The following is a 14,555-nucleotide window of genomic DNA, read 5'->3' on the forward strand; positions in this document are numbered from 1 at the left end:
TTTTATTAGAAAATAAATATCTTTAAGTTGAGGACTATTTCTTCTCTATTCTTTTTCTTTTTTTTCTTTTCATTTCTTTTCACTCTTTAATTTAGTGGGGATTTAATAAATATTCATTAAATAATAATATTTATGAAGCCTAAAGATTGGTGCCAGAATACAAAATTAATTTTGGAGAACCTCAAATATAGTGTCTATATCATAAATGAAAGAAAGAAGTTGACTTTTCTTAGAGAAACTTCTCTCTTTAAAAAAAAGGTCATTTTCTCTATTCTACCAGGCAGAAAAATGACTTTTTCCTTGTTAGGAAATAAAACTTTACTAAGATTCAGTAGATTAGGGTTAAAATTTTAATTCTACCATTAAATAGCTACATGACTTTGAACAAAACAAATACACACAAAACTGGTCCTCAGTTTCACCATTGATGAAATTGATATTATAATGATTTCATGGCTGGGTTCAGACTTCAGAAGATATGAGTTTAAATCTTGCCTTTGATGCATACAGACAGGGTTCTAGTGACTTAAATTCTAAGTGCCTCTGGTGAATTTCTATTTCTATAATTTATATAGCAGGTGATGTACATTGTTAGAGGATTTTTTTCCCCTTAAATCATGGAATTAAATAAATCTGTTTCAGAGATTTTCTTATCCAACATCCTCATTTATAAAGCTAAGGAATCTGAGGCCTGAGGAATTTAAGTTATGCTGAAAAAGTTATAAAAGCATCAAAGGAAGAATATGAACCAACATCCTTTCACCCCCAGAGCCATTAGTCTTTCTATGGCACCAATAAAAGCATTGCTCTTATAAAAAATGTGTACATCATCTGGTAAGTGTTGGAGATAATATGACAAAAATGCAATTGTATCTATTTTCAAGGGGCTTATAACCTCATGAAAGAAGAATATGCAACAAATTCACAAGTAAAAAACTACTAATTATTTATATCTACATATTTTTCCCAGTCTCTCTCTCTCCATATATACATATATATAATATATATGTATATATAATATATGAATATATATGTAATGTACAAATGTATACATACATTCCTATTTATATATTCTTAATGAAGTCATCTCTTTTAATTATTGTCCTATATTTTGCTTCCTGTTCTTGGTTAAACTCTTTTGGAAAACCATCTACACTAAGTTCTTTAGCTTCTTTTTTCTCACATTCTTCTTAATCTTAGCCTTCAAACATCATCCTTCAATTAAAACCCCTCCAAAATACTGGGATTTTTAATTGCTGAGTCAAATGTTCTTTTCTTAATTCTTATTTGACCCTGTTGTCCATTATTTCCCTCTTGACTGCTCTCATGGATGGTATTCATAATCTCTGGAAACTTATTATCTTATAAGATGACATACAGTCTGAAATTCACTCTTCCTCAGCACTCTCTACTCTTATAGCCTATCCCTAAATGTGGTTAGAGAAGGTGGTTTGGAGATAGATGCCTGGGAATTTTTACCAGTTCCTCCATTTTAGGAATTCATTTAGGGAATTCATTATTTCTTCACTCAGTTGCTATCTTGGATTTCATGATCTCCAGAAATTCATCATTTTGAAAGATGAAATTGACTTTATAACTCACTCTTCCTCATATCATTTCCCAAACCAATAATAGGACTTAAAGACATCTCTAACTCTCCCCATCCACAGATATCTTCCTTCTCTCCCCTTTTTTCAGCTTTTTAAATATGTGTGTGTTCTTCTATTAGATTGTTTTTTTGTGAGTAAGAACATTTTTATTCCTCAATGGTTAGGAGAGTGCTTGGTATATATAAAGTGATTTACAAAAGTTTATGACTGATATCACTGAGGCTACCAGGCCTGCTTCTAGCCCAACCCAGTGAACAACAGCAAGGAAAGCAACTTTTATAAGATGGGGCATCCATGACCACTGACTGTCAACCAAGTTTATCTTTGGAATAGGCAAGCTGAATAAAAGAATAAACTGAGGACGAAACTGGTGATTGCTAGGCAAGTTAAACTACAACAACAATGTTCTATCAGGTTCCAGTGGAGATAACCAAGGATTCTATTTCCAAGGGTCTGGAAACATGAATAGTTTCAACAATCATCACAGCCATCATCAGGTTAAATAACCTATGTAGTTTTAGACGGGTAACTACTTATACATATACCTATATATCCACTTTTGTCTAAGCTATTGAAATTTCATTTATGGTTAGGAGTACTAAAGCTGTCTAATTACAGTATTAATGTAGAAGGTAAATATTGCATGAAATAAGACTATTAGACCCTGACTGACTCTTGAATTTCATTATTTTTCTAATTACCAAATGGTGATTTGTGTTAGGAGCTAGAAACTGTTGCACATTGTTTATTTCAACTATAGTGATTCCTCAATATATTGAAAAGATTTATGATCAGTAATGAAGCTTGGGCATGGGAAAAATCTTTTCAGAGATAGAGGAGTATTGAATATTCTGAGCCAAATAGCTACACTATTGAAAATACTAAGGATGTCTTCTTAAGTTTAAATTATACCTCATCAGAAGACATTAAAGGGGAAAGTCAATATATAAATTGCTTATATTGAGGAAAATATATTTTCTAATAAAAGTAGAGAATTCATTAATTATTCAATTCATTTCATTAATTTTAGTATCATTAAAAGTATACTAACTGTAGTCATGAAATCTAAGTTTATATCCCTCCTCTGACACTTATCTGTTTGACCTTAGGCAAGTCATATTAGCATCCCTATCTCAGTTTACTTCTCTACAAAATGAAAAGGGTAGATTATCTAACTTTAGAGTTTTTCTTCCAAATCTAAAAACTATGGTTTTATGATCTTATTATCTACATGCCAAACTTTCATATGTATAAAGTCAAAAACAAATTATGTCTTTCCTGGGTTAAACATGTCTTGTTTCTTTACTCGTTATGCTTATGGAATGACTTCCAATTCTCTCATTAGCTTCATCAAAGGATCACAAATTTAAAGTTGGAAAGAACATTAGAGATTACTGAGTCCATCTCTTTCATTTTGTAAATTAGGAAACTGCAATACAGAGAAATTCAATGTCCAGAGTCAATGTCTGAAGTGCTTTGTCTATCAATATTTGAGCTATGCTAATTTGGTTGGTTTGCTGTTGAGTTTGAAAGATTGAATTTATATTCTCTTAAGTCTAAGCAAGTAAGACAATTTTTGAAACTTTTCTGGGGTTAGAATTAATAATATCTAAAGTCTCTTATAAGTAGGACATTTCTATAGTTAAGAAGAATGAAAGGTTGATCCCTGTGATCTGAGGAACCTGGTTCTTCAATTTCATAGTGAAGAATCCCAGAAGGTAGAGATTCAGAATTACCATTTTCTAATTGTTGTAATCCACTAGAGAAGTAACCTTCAGGGACACCTGGGGAACATTTAGAAGTACTGAGCCTGGTAAATGGGAGGAAGTAAGGTGCTTTGGAAAAGGAGCTAGTGTTAGAGTCAAGAGTATTCACTTTTTTTAAGAAAGATTTTATTTATTTAGAATTTTATAATTTTTTTCGCCTAATCTTGCTTCCCTCCACTCAACCCCCCACAAAAAGCAGTCTGTTAGTCTTTGTTTATTTTGCAAGGCAAATGGGGTTAAGTGGGTTGTCCAAGGCCACATAACTAGGTAATTATTAAGTACCTGAGGTCTGATTTGAACTCAGATACTACTGACTCTAGGGCTGGTACTCTACCTAGCCTAGTTTGTTAGTCTTTACATTGTTCCCATGGTATACATTGATCTAAGTTGAATGTGATGAGAGAAAAATCATATCCTTAAGGAAGAAAAATAAAGTATAAGAGATAGCAAAATTACATAATAATATAATTTTTTTTTTAAATTAAAGGTCTTTGGACTTTGTTCAAACTCCACAATTCTTCCTCTGGATATAGATAGCACTCTCCATCACAGAAACCCCAAAATTGTGCTTGATTGTTGCCCTGTTGGTAAAAGCAAGTCCATTAAGGTTGATTGTCACTCTCATGCCGCTGTTAGGGTGTACAATATTGTTCTGGTTCTGCTCATCTCACTCAGCATCAGTTCATGTGAATCCTTGCAGGCTTCACTGAATTTTCATCTCTCCTGGTTTCCAATAGAACAATAGTTTTCCATCACATACATATGCCATAGTTTATTAAGCCATTTCTCAATTGATGGACATTCATTCAATTTCCAATTCTTTGTCACCACAAACAGAGCTGCTTTGGATATTTTTGTACATGTGCTGTTTTTACCCTTTTTCATAATCTCTTCAGGGTATAGACCCAGCAGTGATATTGCTGGATCAAAGGGTATGTACATTTTTGTTGCCTTTTGGGCCTAATTCCAAATTGTCTTTACAGCTCCACCAACACTATATTAGTGTCCCAAATTTCCCACATCTATTCCAAAATTGATCATTGTCCTTTCTGGTCATATTGACCAGGCTGAGAGGTGTGAGGTGATATCTCAGAGATGTTTTAATTTTCATTTCTCTAATAAGTAGTGATTTAGAGCAATTTTTCATATAACTATGGATCACTTTGATTTCCTCATCTGTAAATTGCCTTTGCATATCCTTTGACCATTTGTAACTAGGGGAATGGCTTTTTTTTTTAACAATTTGCCTCAGTTTTCTGTATATTTTAGAGATGAATCCTTTTGTCAGAAATACTAGTTATAAAATTGTTTCTCAATTTACTACATGTCTTTTGATCTTGGTTACAGTGTTTTTGTCTGTGCAAAAGCTTTTTAATTTAATGTAATCAAAATTGTCTAGTTTATTTTTAAGGAGTATTCACTTCTAATACTCTTCATAACCTTGTTTCAAGTAACTTTATCTACTTGATCATTAGCTCCCGCAACTGAAAACAAGGAAGCTAGCTGATTAGCCCCTGAGCTCCCTTCTAGCTCTAATCTATGATATTATGAAATGTAATTTGAGTCAGTAAAACTTTGGTTGCTGCTATGTAGAGAAACTTGCTTACTTTTTTTTGGTAATACATCATCTTTAAAATGAGGAGTTGGGATAGAAGATGTTTGAGATTGCTTTTAACTCTTAAATTATGTGATTCTACACAAACCCCATCATACTCATATTTCTTTTAAACTTATATGCCTAAACATATACCAGAGGAAATAATGTTGAAAATAAATCTGTTTCCCTTTATGGTGATTTCATAAAATAATACCTGGAAAACCCAAAGAACAAAGTCTTGAACTTTTAGAAGAATCATTGAGTTTAATGATGTTTGGGGGTTATTACAGGGAATTCTAGTGAATACTTTCTCAAAGGAGCTGACATAGCTAAAATGGACACAATCATTTTTGTGCTTCAACTGTGTGCTTGGTACTTTATTCTCATTCTTGTGAATATCATCATCTTCATTATCATATACATATTAAATAACAAAATATTGAATAATTTGATTTAAGCATGATTTTTACTCTTTAACTTATGGTGTTATATGGACAAATCTTTTACAGTTGAATAAATATAGAACATAGAATGAGGGAAGCATAGAATGTTAAACCTGAAATTAAAACTAAGCCATATTTAACTAGAATATAGAAGAGAGGATCTAAGAGGTCCTTAGCAACCATTTAGTCCAATATAAAGCCAATGGCACAGTTTCATGAGATAAAAAGTAGAAATTCCTTAGTTACCTGTGTGTCACAGTTTGTTGTTACCTTGATTAAATGATTCTAAGACTTAATAAAGTAAAGTTCCTTAGGGGAGCTTTTAAGAAGAATTACAAAGGACTATGGAATTCACTTATAATAAGAATGGCCAGTAGGATTTTTTACAAAATGATCTTCAGAGCAAGATGGATATTTGGATTTCTTAAAGTCTATAATGTTAAAAGTTATTCTCTTTCTCTCTCAGGAGAAAAGTTAAAGAAATTGGAAGACTAAGATCAGCCTTTCTAGGTTTTCAGGGAACATTGAGAGATTCTTAAAATAAACAAAAAACAAAGGAGTGGATAGGTGGTTCAGTGGAAAGAACATGAGTCTTGGAGTCAGAAAGACCTGAATTCAAATCTAGCCTAAGACACTTAATAATTGCCTAGCTGTGTGACCTTGGACAAATCACTTAACCCCATTACCTTACAAAAATCAGAAACCAAAAAAAATAAATAAATAAATCAACAAAAAAACAAACAAACCAAGAAAATGATATGTGATACAAAATGGAAAAATAATATAGGGTTTTTTTAGGTTTTTGCAAGGCAATGGGGTTAAGCGGCTTGCCCAAGGCCACACAGCTAGGCAATTATTAAGTGTCTGAGGCTGGATTTGAACTCAAATACTCCTGACTCCCGGGCTGGTGCTCTATACACTGTGCCACCTAGCCACCCAACAATATAGTTTTAAGAGGCAGAAGAGAATCACATATGGAGTGTAGAAGAATATATCAGAAATGAAGAGGAATAAATACACTACAATGTGAATTTAAGAAAAAGATATGAAATTTCTCTCCAAAAGGAGAGAGATGGAACTTCTGAGGAATAAGGCAGGTATGTCTCCTTCAGATAATGAAGTTGTTAGAATATAGATTTTAGCAGATGAAAGACCCTCTAGTAAAGAAAAGAAAAGGACAGATTGGTGACTCTCTTATGAGGGTTACTGAAGAAATTATTTTTTGATCTCATAAACTGTGAAACTAGATTCTCAGTAGCTTCCCAAAGCATTTTTTAAACAGGTTAGTAAAGCTTTCAAGACATGGCCAGTTTGTGGCAGGCACATATGAATAAATACTGCAAGACAAAGGAAAATAATTGAACACCTGATGAGATGGAGAGCCCTATGGGAGGTGAAAGGAAAACAATACCACAGCAAAATATTCTAGAGTGATCAAAAAGAAAAAAAAATGAGAGTTATTAGAGCAAATTTATGGCTTGAACAGTAAAAATAATGAACAGAATAGAAAAACTGGCATGGGGACTTCTGGAATAGAGTCAAAATGGTGACCTGAAGCTAGCATATTCCTGCAGCATTTCCAAATACAATGCTAAAATGGAGCTTCTACAAAGATATTAAAATTACAGATCCCACCAAAAAAAAAAGGAAAAGATCAAAAGAAACTTTCAACTGTAGAAATGATAAATGATCTTCAGTGAAAGTCTATCTTTTCAAGGGAAAAGGGGGAAGTAAAGTCCAGTTAGATCAGAGAGAAGTAAAGCCAGCTAGATGTTTTTTAACCACAGTAAGTCCAGGTCCTGGCAGCTAGACAACAACCCAGGTTCTGGAGGTTTGGTAGCAAGCCAACAGGGAAGTTCCCAACCCCAGACAAAGTCTGAAGCTTGGGAATTCTGGCACAGAAGACAGGAGTGGGGTGGAAACAAACAACTTAATAAGCAGAGTCTGGACATAAAGGAGAATACAAATTTTTGCATAGGCAGTGCCTGGACTGCATAGGCCTAGCAATAAGTCTTAGCCAGCAATAATTGAGAGATCAAACTCCAGTTCCAGCCCAAAAAGCTTCGGTCTGTACTCATGATTCCCCAGGAGCAGAACTCAATCAAAATGTATAAAAACTAAGCATACTAACCAAAGAAAACTACTATGCAGATAGAGATGATAAAAATGCTACCTTAGAAGTGACAAATTGCCAATACAGGAAATCTCAATGGAGTTTATGAATTGGACTGAAATTCAAAACTTTATAGATGTGTTTATAAAAGAATTTAAAAACCAAAGGAGAAAGGAAAAAGGAAAATGGAAAAAGAAATGAGAGTCAGGCATAAAAACTTTGAAAAATTAACCAAAGAAATCATCTTTTAAAAGTAAAAATAATCAACTGGAAAAAGAATGCAGCTTTCAAAAAATAAAATAAAATAATGGAAAGGGAAAGTCACTCAGTAAAATGTCAAATTAACAAACTGAAAAGGAAATACAAAAGCCACCTAAAGAAAATAAAATCCTAAAAGTTAGAATTGGACAAATAGAAACCAATGAATTTATAAGAGACCAAGATTCTATCAAAGTCAAAAGACTGAAGAAAATGTAAAATACCTTTTAGGAAAAACAAATAGATCAAGGAAAGAGATCAAGATGAGATAATTTATGAATTATTAATTGGCTACAAAGCCTAGATCAATAAAGTGCCTGGAAATTATCAGGGGAAAAGCGTATAAATGTATTAGATCAAGAAGAAACATATCCATTGAAAGAATACACAGAACACTTACAGAAAGAGACCCCAGAAAAAAAAAAAGTCCAAGTACTATCATAGTCAAATTCCAGAATCCTCAAATAAAGGAGAAAGTATTGCAAGCAGTCCAAAAGAAGCAATTTAAATACAAAGGAAGTCTTATCAGACTTACACAGTAATTATCAGCTTCAACATTGAAAGACTTGATGGCCAAGAATGTAACTATTCAGAGGGCAATGGACCTTGAATTATAATCAAGAAATTGCTACCCAGTAAAATTCACCTTATTCTGTCAGGGGAAAAGATGAATGTTCAATGAAATAGAGGTCTTCCCTAATTTCCTGATGAAAAGACCAAAACTGAACAGAGAATTCAATCTTAATATCCTAGACTTAAGAGATACATAAAAAAGGGTAAATAGAAAGAGGGAAAAACTAAACAAATGTTAGTCAAGAAGATTAAATTGTATACATTCCCACAAGGGAAGATAGCACTTTTAACTCTTGAGAATTGTATTTCTCTTAGGATAGTTAAAGGGATGAATATAGTTGAAGTGATTGTACTTAGAGGGTATGGGTGTGGTTGGTTCTGGTCCTTCTATTGAAGAACACCAAAATGATATCATTTTGTCATGTAATAGGTTTGAGACATAGTACAGTGAGTCAGACTGTAGGTGATCAGACCAATATGAGCTCAGAATGCTTTTACCACAGGTCATGCACAAACAGTCCACATGAAAGACTGGGGTATTTACTTTAAACTCATGTGTCTGACATTTCCTTTCAGCTACCTTAATTTTTCCTTGCTCATAGAACTCAATACTTTCTCTTAGGAGGGCATCTTATGCTGGAGGATTCTGTGCCAGTATCTCCCATACCTTACACTCAGTTGTAAAGTTCCTAAGAGAGATCTTCAGGGTCTCTTAATACTTAGAGAACTTAGAAGCTCTATACTTGATTAAATTAAAAATGACTTCACTTTTCTAGATACTTAGAGGTTTGTAGTACCTTAGGGGCAGAGGGAGGGAACCTAGTAGAAGAGTTAGACATAAAGAGATTAGGAAGTGGTTTTTATCTTAATCCATACTTTAGATAATGAGGGTTTAAATAACATGATTGGGGTGTTAAAGGAAGGGGGAGTATGGGAGCCAGGGTAACAAATTTTGGTTGGAGAGTGCTGCAGGGCTATGGTTGGGTTGGGGTACTATAGAAATGGAAGGGAAGAATATACTTAGAGGAATTGGACATGCTACATTTGAAGGAACTGTGCTTGGGGGTGGTGGTACAAAGGGTTCATAAAATGATTTGACTTTGCATGATGTTTTAGTTCATAAGAATTGCATGTCCATGGAAGATACTTGAAAAAGGAGTAAGGTACAAACAGATTATAATTTGATGTGATTCATGACTCTTAAAAAGTTTATTTCTGATGAATCAGAAGAGGGGAGGGTATTTAATGCCTATGAGACATTGCTACTTATCAATCAATCAACTTTTCATTAATTGTACTTTGGTAGTGCTTAGGACTTATCTATCAGTCAAGGAATCAATCAATATTTGCTTGATTGTACTTGGATATGACTGCCATCAGTTCAGGTAAAATTTGACAAAAGGGATGTAAGTAGAAGATATAAAAACAAAAAGAAGAGAAGGCTAGGCATTAATGAATAACACCAGGTGAAGAGCCACAAAGACCCATTATAGAAGAGAGAATGAAGGAAGACTGTGAACAGTGAGTACATCCTATTCAATAAAATTGGCACAGAGAAGAATAACATAGATATCCAATTGAATTTAAACATTCTACCTTACAGAGAAGTAGGGGGGGAAGGGAAAGAAAAGAGAAGAAGGTACTGAAAAAAGGAAAAGTGAAGGTATAAGTGAAAGTAAACTGAAAATTATAATTTTAAAGAGAAGTTAAAGGGGAAAGGAGGCAATACATTGGTGAGAAGGAATAAGGGGGGGGAATAAAAGTACAAACAGGGAAAGAGAACATGGAGAAAAATAAAAATTTAGTAATCTTAACTGTAAATGTGAATGGGGTGAAGGCTCCCATAAAACAGAAGTGGATAGCAGAATAGATTAAAAACTAGAACTCTACAATACATTGTTTTCAAAAAATACATTTAAAGCAGACAGATACAGGGTAAAGGTAAAAAGCTGGAGCAAAATATATTATGCTTCAGCAGAAATAAAAAAAATCAGGGTATAGAAATCCTTATTTCAGAGAAACCAAAAGCAAAAATTGATCTCACTAAAATGGATAAGGAAGGAAACTGCATCTTCTTAAAAAGGCACCATAGAAAATGAAGTTACATAATCATTAAACACATGTATATCTAGTAGTATAGCATTCAAATTCTTAGAGGAGAAACTGAATGAATTACAAGGAGCCATAGACAAAAAAACTATAATAAAGGGGGACCTCAACCACCATTTCTCAGAACTAGAAAATTCTAACCACAAAATAAACAAGAAGGAAATTAAAAAGGTAAATAAAATCTTAGAAAATTGAATGGAGATGGAAATGAATACACCTCTTTTTCTGAGGTACATGACACCTCTACGAAAACTGGCCATGGATAGGCCATAAAAGCATTGCAATCAAATGTAGAAAGGCAGAAATAATAAATGCATACTTTTCAGATCATGATGCAATAAAAATTACAAGTAATAAAGGGCCATAGAAAGAAAAAAGCAAAAATTAATTAGAAACTAAATAATTTAATTTTAAAGAACAAGTGGGTCAAGCAAAAAATCAAAGAAATAATAAATCATATCAACAAATAATATGAGAATGAGATATGCCAAAATTTGTGGAATGTAGTCAAAGAAGATTTTTAGAGGAAATTTTATATTTCTAAATGCTTATATGAATAAAATGAAGAAAGAGATGATCATTGTATTGGGTATGCAACAACAAAAGCTAGAAAAGAATGAATTAAAGCTCTCCAATTAAATACTAAATTAGAAATTCTGAAAATCAAAGGAGAGATCAATAAAATTGAAAGCTGGAAAAGAATTGACCTAATAAATAAAATTAAGTTAGTCTTATGAAAAAAAAACAATAAAATAGATAAACTTTTGGTTAATCTGATTTAAAAAGAGAGAGAAGAAACCTAAATTACCAGTAACAAAAGTGAAAAGGATAAATTTACCACCAATAGGGAGTAAACTAAAGAAATTATTCAGAGCTGTTTTGCTCAATTGTATGCCAAAAAATTTAACAACCTCACTGAAAGGGATGAATATTTACAAAAACTAAAATTTCCCAGATTAACAGAAGAGGAAATAAAATATTTAACCTCATTTCAAAAGAAGAAACTGAAAAAACCATCAGTAATTACCCTAAGAAATAGCCTCTACGTGTAGATGTATTTACAAGTGTATTCTACCAAGTATTTAAGGAATAATTCTACATAACTTATTTTAAAAATAAGGAGTTCTGCCAAATTCGTTTTAGGACATTAATATGGTATTGATATTTAAATCAGGAAGATTCAAAACAGACAAATAACATTACATAGCAATCTCCCTAATGAATGTTGATACCAAAAAACTCCTAAATAAAATTTTAGTAGAGAGATTACAGAAAGTTATTACAAGGATAGGACAACATGATCAGGTACTATGCCAGTTGGGCATGGATGGTTCAATATTAGAAAAACACTCAATGCAAGGATGTATCATTAATTAAAACCAAAAGAAATCATATGATTATCTTAATAGATACTGAGAAGCCTTTGACATCTTATTCCTATTAAACATCCTGTCCTATTAAGAACACCAAAGAGTATAGAAATAAATGAAGTTTTCTTTAAAATAATAAACAGTATCTATCTAAAACCATCAGCAAATATTATATGTAATGGGAATAAACAAGGAATTTTTTCAACAAACAAGGATGCCAATTATCACCATTGATAATTAATATAGTATTTGAAATGTTTAGCAATAAGAAAAGAAAAAGAAATTGGAAGACTTATAATTGAGAGTGAGGAAATAATCATTTCACTCTTTGAAGATGATATGATGGTATGTATACTTAGAGAAACCTAGAAAACTGGGCGGCTAGGTGGCACAGTGGATAGAGCACCGACCCTGGAGTCAAGAAGACCTGAGTTCAAATCCGACTTCAGACACTTAATATTTACCTAGCTGTGTGGCCTTGGGCAAGCCATTTAACCCCATTTGCCTTGGGAAAAAAAACCTAAAAAAAAAAGAAACCTTGACTTTTGACTAAAAAAAAATACTTGAAATAATCGACAACTTTAGCAAAGTAGCAGGTTATAAAATACATCACCATAAATCATAAGTATATATATATGCATTATATATAATATATGTATATATACATAATATATATATATATATATATATATATATATATAATAAAATCCAAGAGCAAGATATAGAAAGAAAAACTTCATTTAAAGTAACTACAGAAAATGTAAAATACCTGGGAATCTACCTCCCAAGATAAACCTGGAAACTGTAAGAACACAATTACAAATCACTATTCACACAAAAACGTCAAATCTAAAGAAGTGGAAAAATATCAATTGCTCATGGTTAGGTTGAGTTAATATAACAAAAATGACAATTCTACCAAATTAAATTACTTTTTCAGTGCCATCCCAATCAAACTATCAAATAACTATTTTACTGAGCTAGAAAAAATAGTAAAAAAATTCATTTGGAGAAACAAAAGTTGAAGAATATCAAGGTAATTGATGAAAAAAAATGTAAAGGAAGGTGGCTTAGCTCTACCAAATCCAAATTATACTATCAAGCGGCAGTCATCAAAACTGCTGGTACTAATTAAATAATGGATCGGAAATTAAAAACATAAAAATAAAAGAAACAGTAGGGACTTCCAGCCAAGATGGCAGAGGGAAACCAGGCACTGTCCTAAAATCTCCTGGCTTTCCCTCAGAACTAATATGAATCAAGCCTCTTAACAGAATTTGGATCCACAAAACCCAAAAAGAAAGAAAAAAGCCCTAGGAGAACATCTACCAACAAGGTCTTACTCAGGAAAGCATTGGAGGAGCTGGGGCAGAGAGCAGAGAGTCAGAGTAAGGTCAGCCAGGTGAGGCCCCAGACTAATCTAAGAACAGTCATGGAAGCTTTGGCTGTGTGAAAAAATGTGCAAGGGAGCTCCAGTAAGACTGGTGGGAGAGTTCCAGCACAGTGGGCAGGAGAATTCCACAATGCAGCTAGACATCAATTCTGTCAACTTAGAAGACCAGGCCACTAGCCCCATACTTTCAGCTGAATCCCTGTGTTTGCAATGGAGTTCTTCCCCTATGGGAAAAAGTGACTCTTTGAAGACCAAAGACAGTGACAACTCCCTCCACCCCACCCCCACCTCCACCCCCAACAGGTGTGGTCAGCAGTACTCCATGAGTACTCAGTGAGGATTATGGAGATTAACTAGCTAGGTTGAGAGCACATCCCACATTACTCAAGGATAAAAAGGATTTTGCTGCACCCTTGGGCCACTAATCAAGGTCACAGACACTCCAGAGAAAGCAACCAGCACCCTCTACTGGCCAGACCATTTGGAATTACTAAACTCCATGAGCAAAGCCTCTAGGTATTTTAACACAAAAGGTCTGTGAACCGGCCCCTCCTCCCAATACAAGATCCTAGGAAAATGAATAAAGAGGGGGTTCTGGTGAAAGCTACCTCAAAGGCAAAATCCTAACTCAAAGAAGAATATGAATTGATAACCATCCCAGAAAGACTTCTTAGAAGAGATCAGGAAGAAATTTAAAAATCAATTGGAACAATCGAGAAAAGAAATGTAAGAGAAAATTGGTATATTGCAAAAAGAAAGCAAATCCTTGGAAAATGCAACTAGAGAAGTGCAAAAAGAAAATAATTTTCTCAAAAGCAGATTTAGGCAAATGGAAAACTCCTTCAAAAATAGAATTGACCAATTGGAAAAGTAGTTGACAAAGGTAAATGAAGAAAATCCTTCTCTAAAAAAAAGAATGTAATCTGTGGAAACAACTGGCTTCATCAGATAACAGGAATCTATTAAACAAAACCAAAAAATAAAAAAAAATAGATGAAAATGTAAAACACCTCATCAGTATAAAAAAAAAAAGTGATATAGATAATAGAACCAGGAAAGCCCACTTACGAATCACTGAGCTTCTTGAAACATTGAGGACTTTTTAAAAACCTATATAGATATTACAGGATATATAGAAGGAAAATTGCAAAACAGAGGGTAAAATGGTTATTGGTTTGTGGCTTGCCCAAGGCCACACAGCTAGGTAATTATTAAGTGTCTGAGGCTGGGTTTGAACTCAGGTACTCCTAACTCCAGGGCCAGTGCACTATCCACTGTACCAGCTGGTCATCCCTAGAATGGTTCTTGAAAGAATACATTGAT

The sequence above is a fragment of the Macrotis lagotis genome, chromosome X (assembly GCF_037893015.1).
Source record: "Macrotis lagotis isolate mMagLag1 chromosome X, bilby.v1.9.chrom.fasta, whole genome shotgun sequence".
NCBI lineage: Eukaryota > Metazoa > Chordata > Mammalia > Peramelemorphia > Peramelidae > Macrotis > Macrotis lagotis.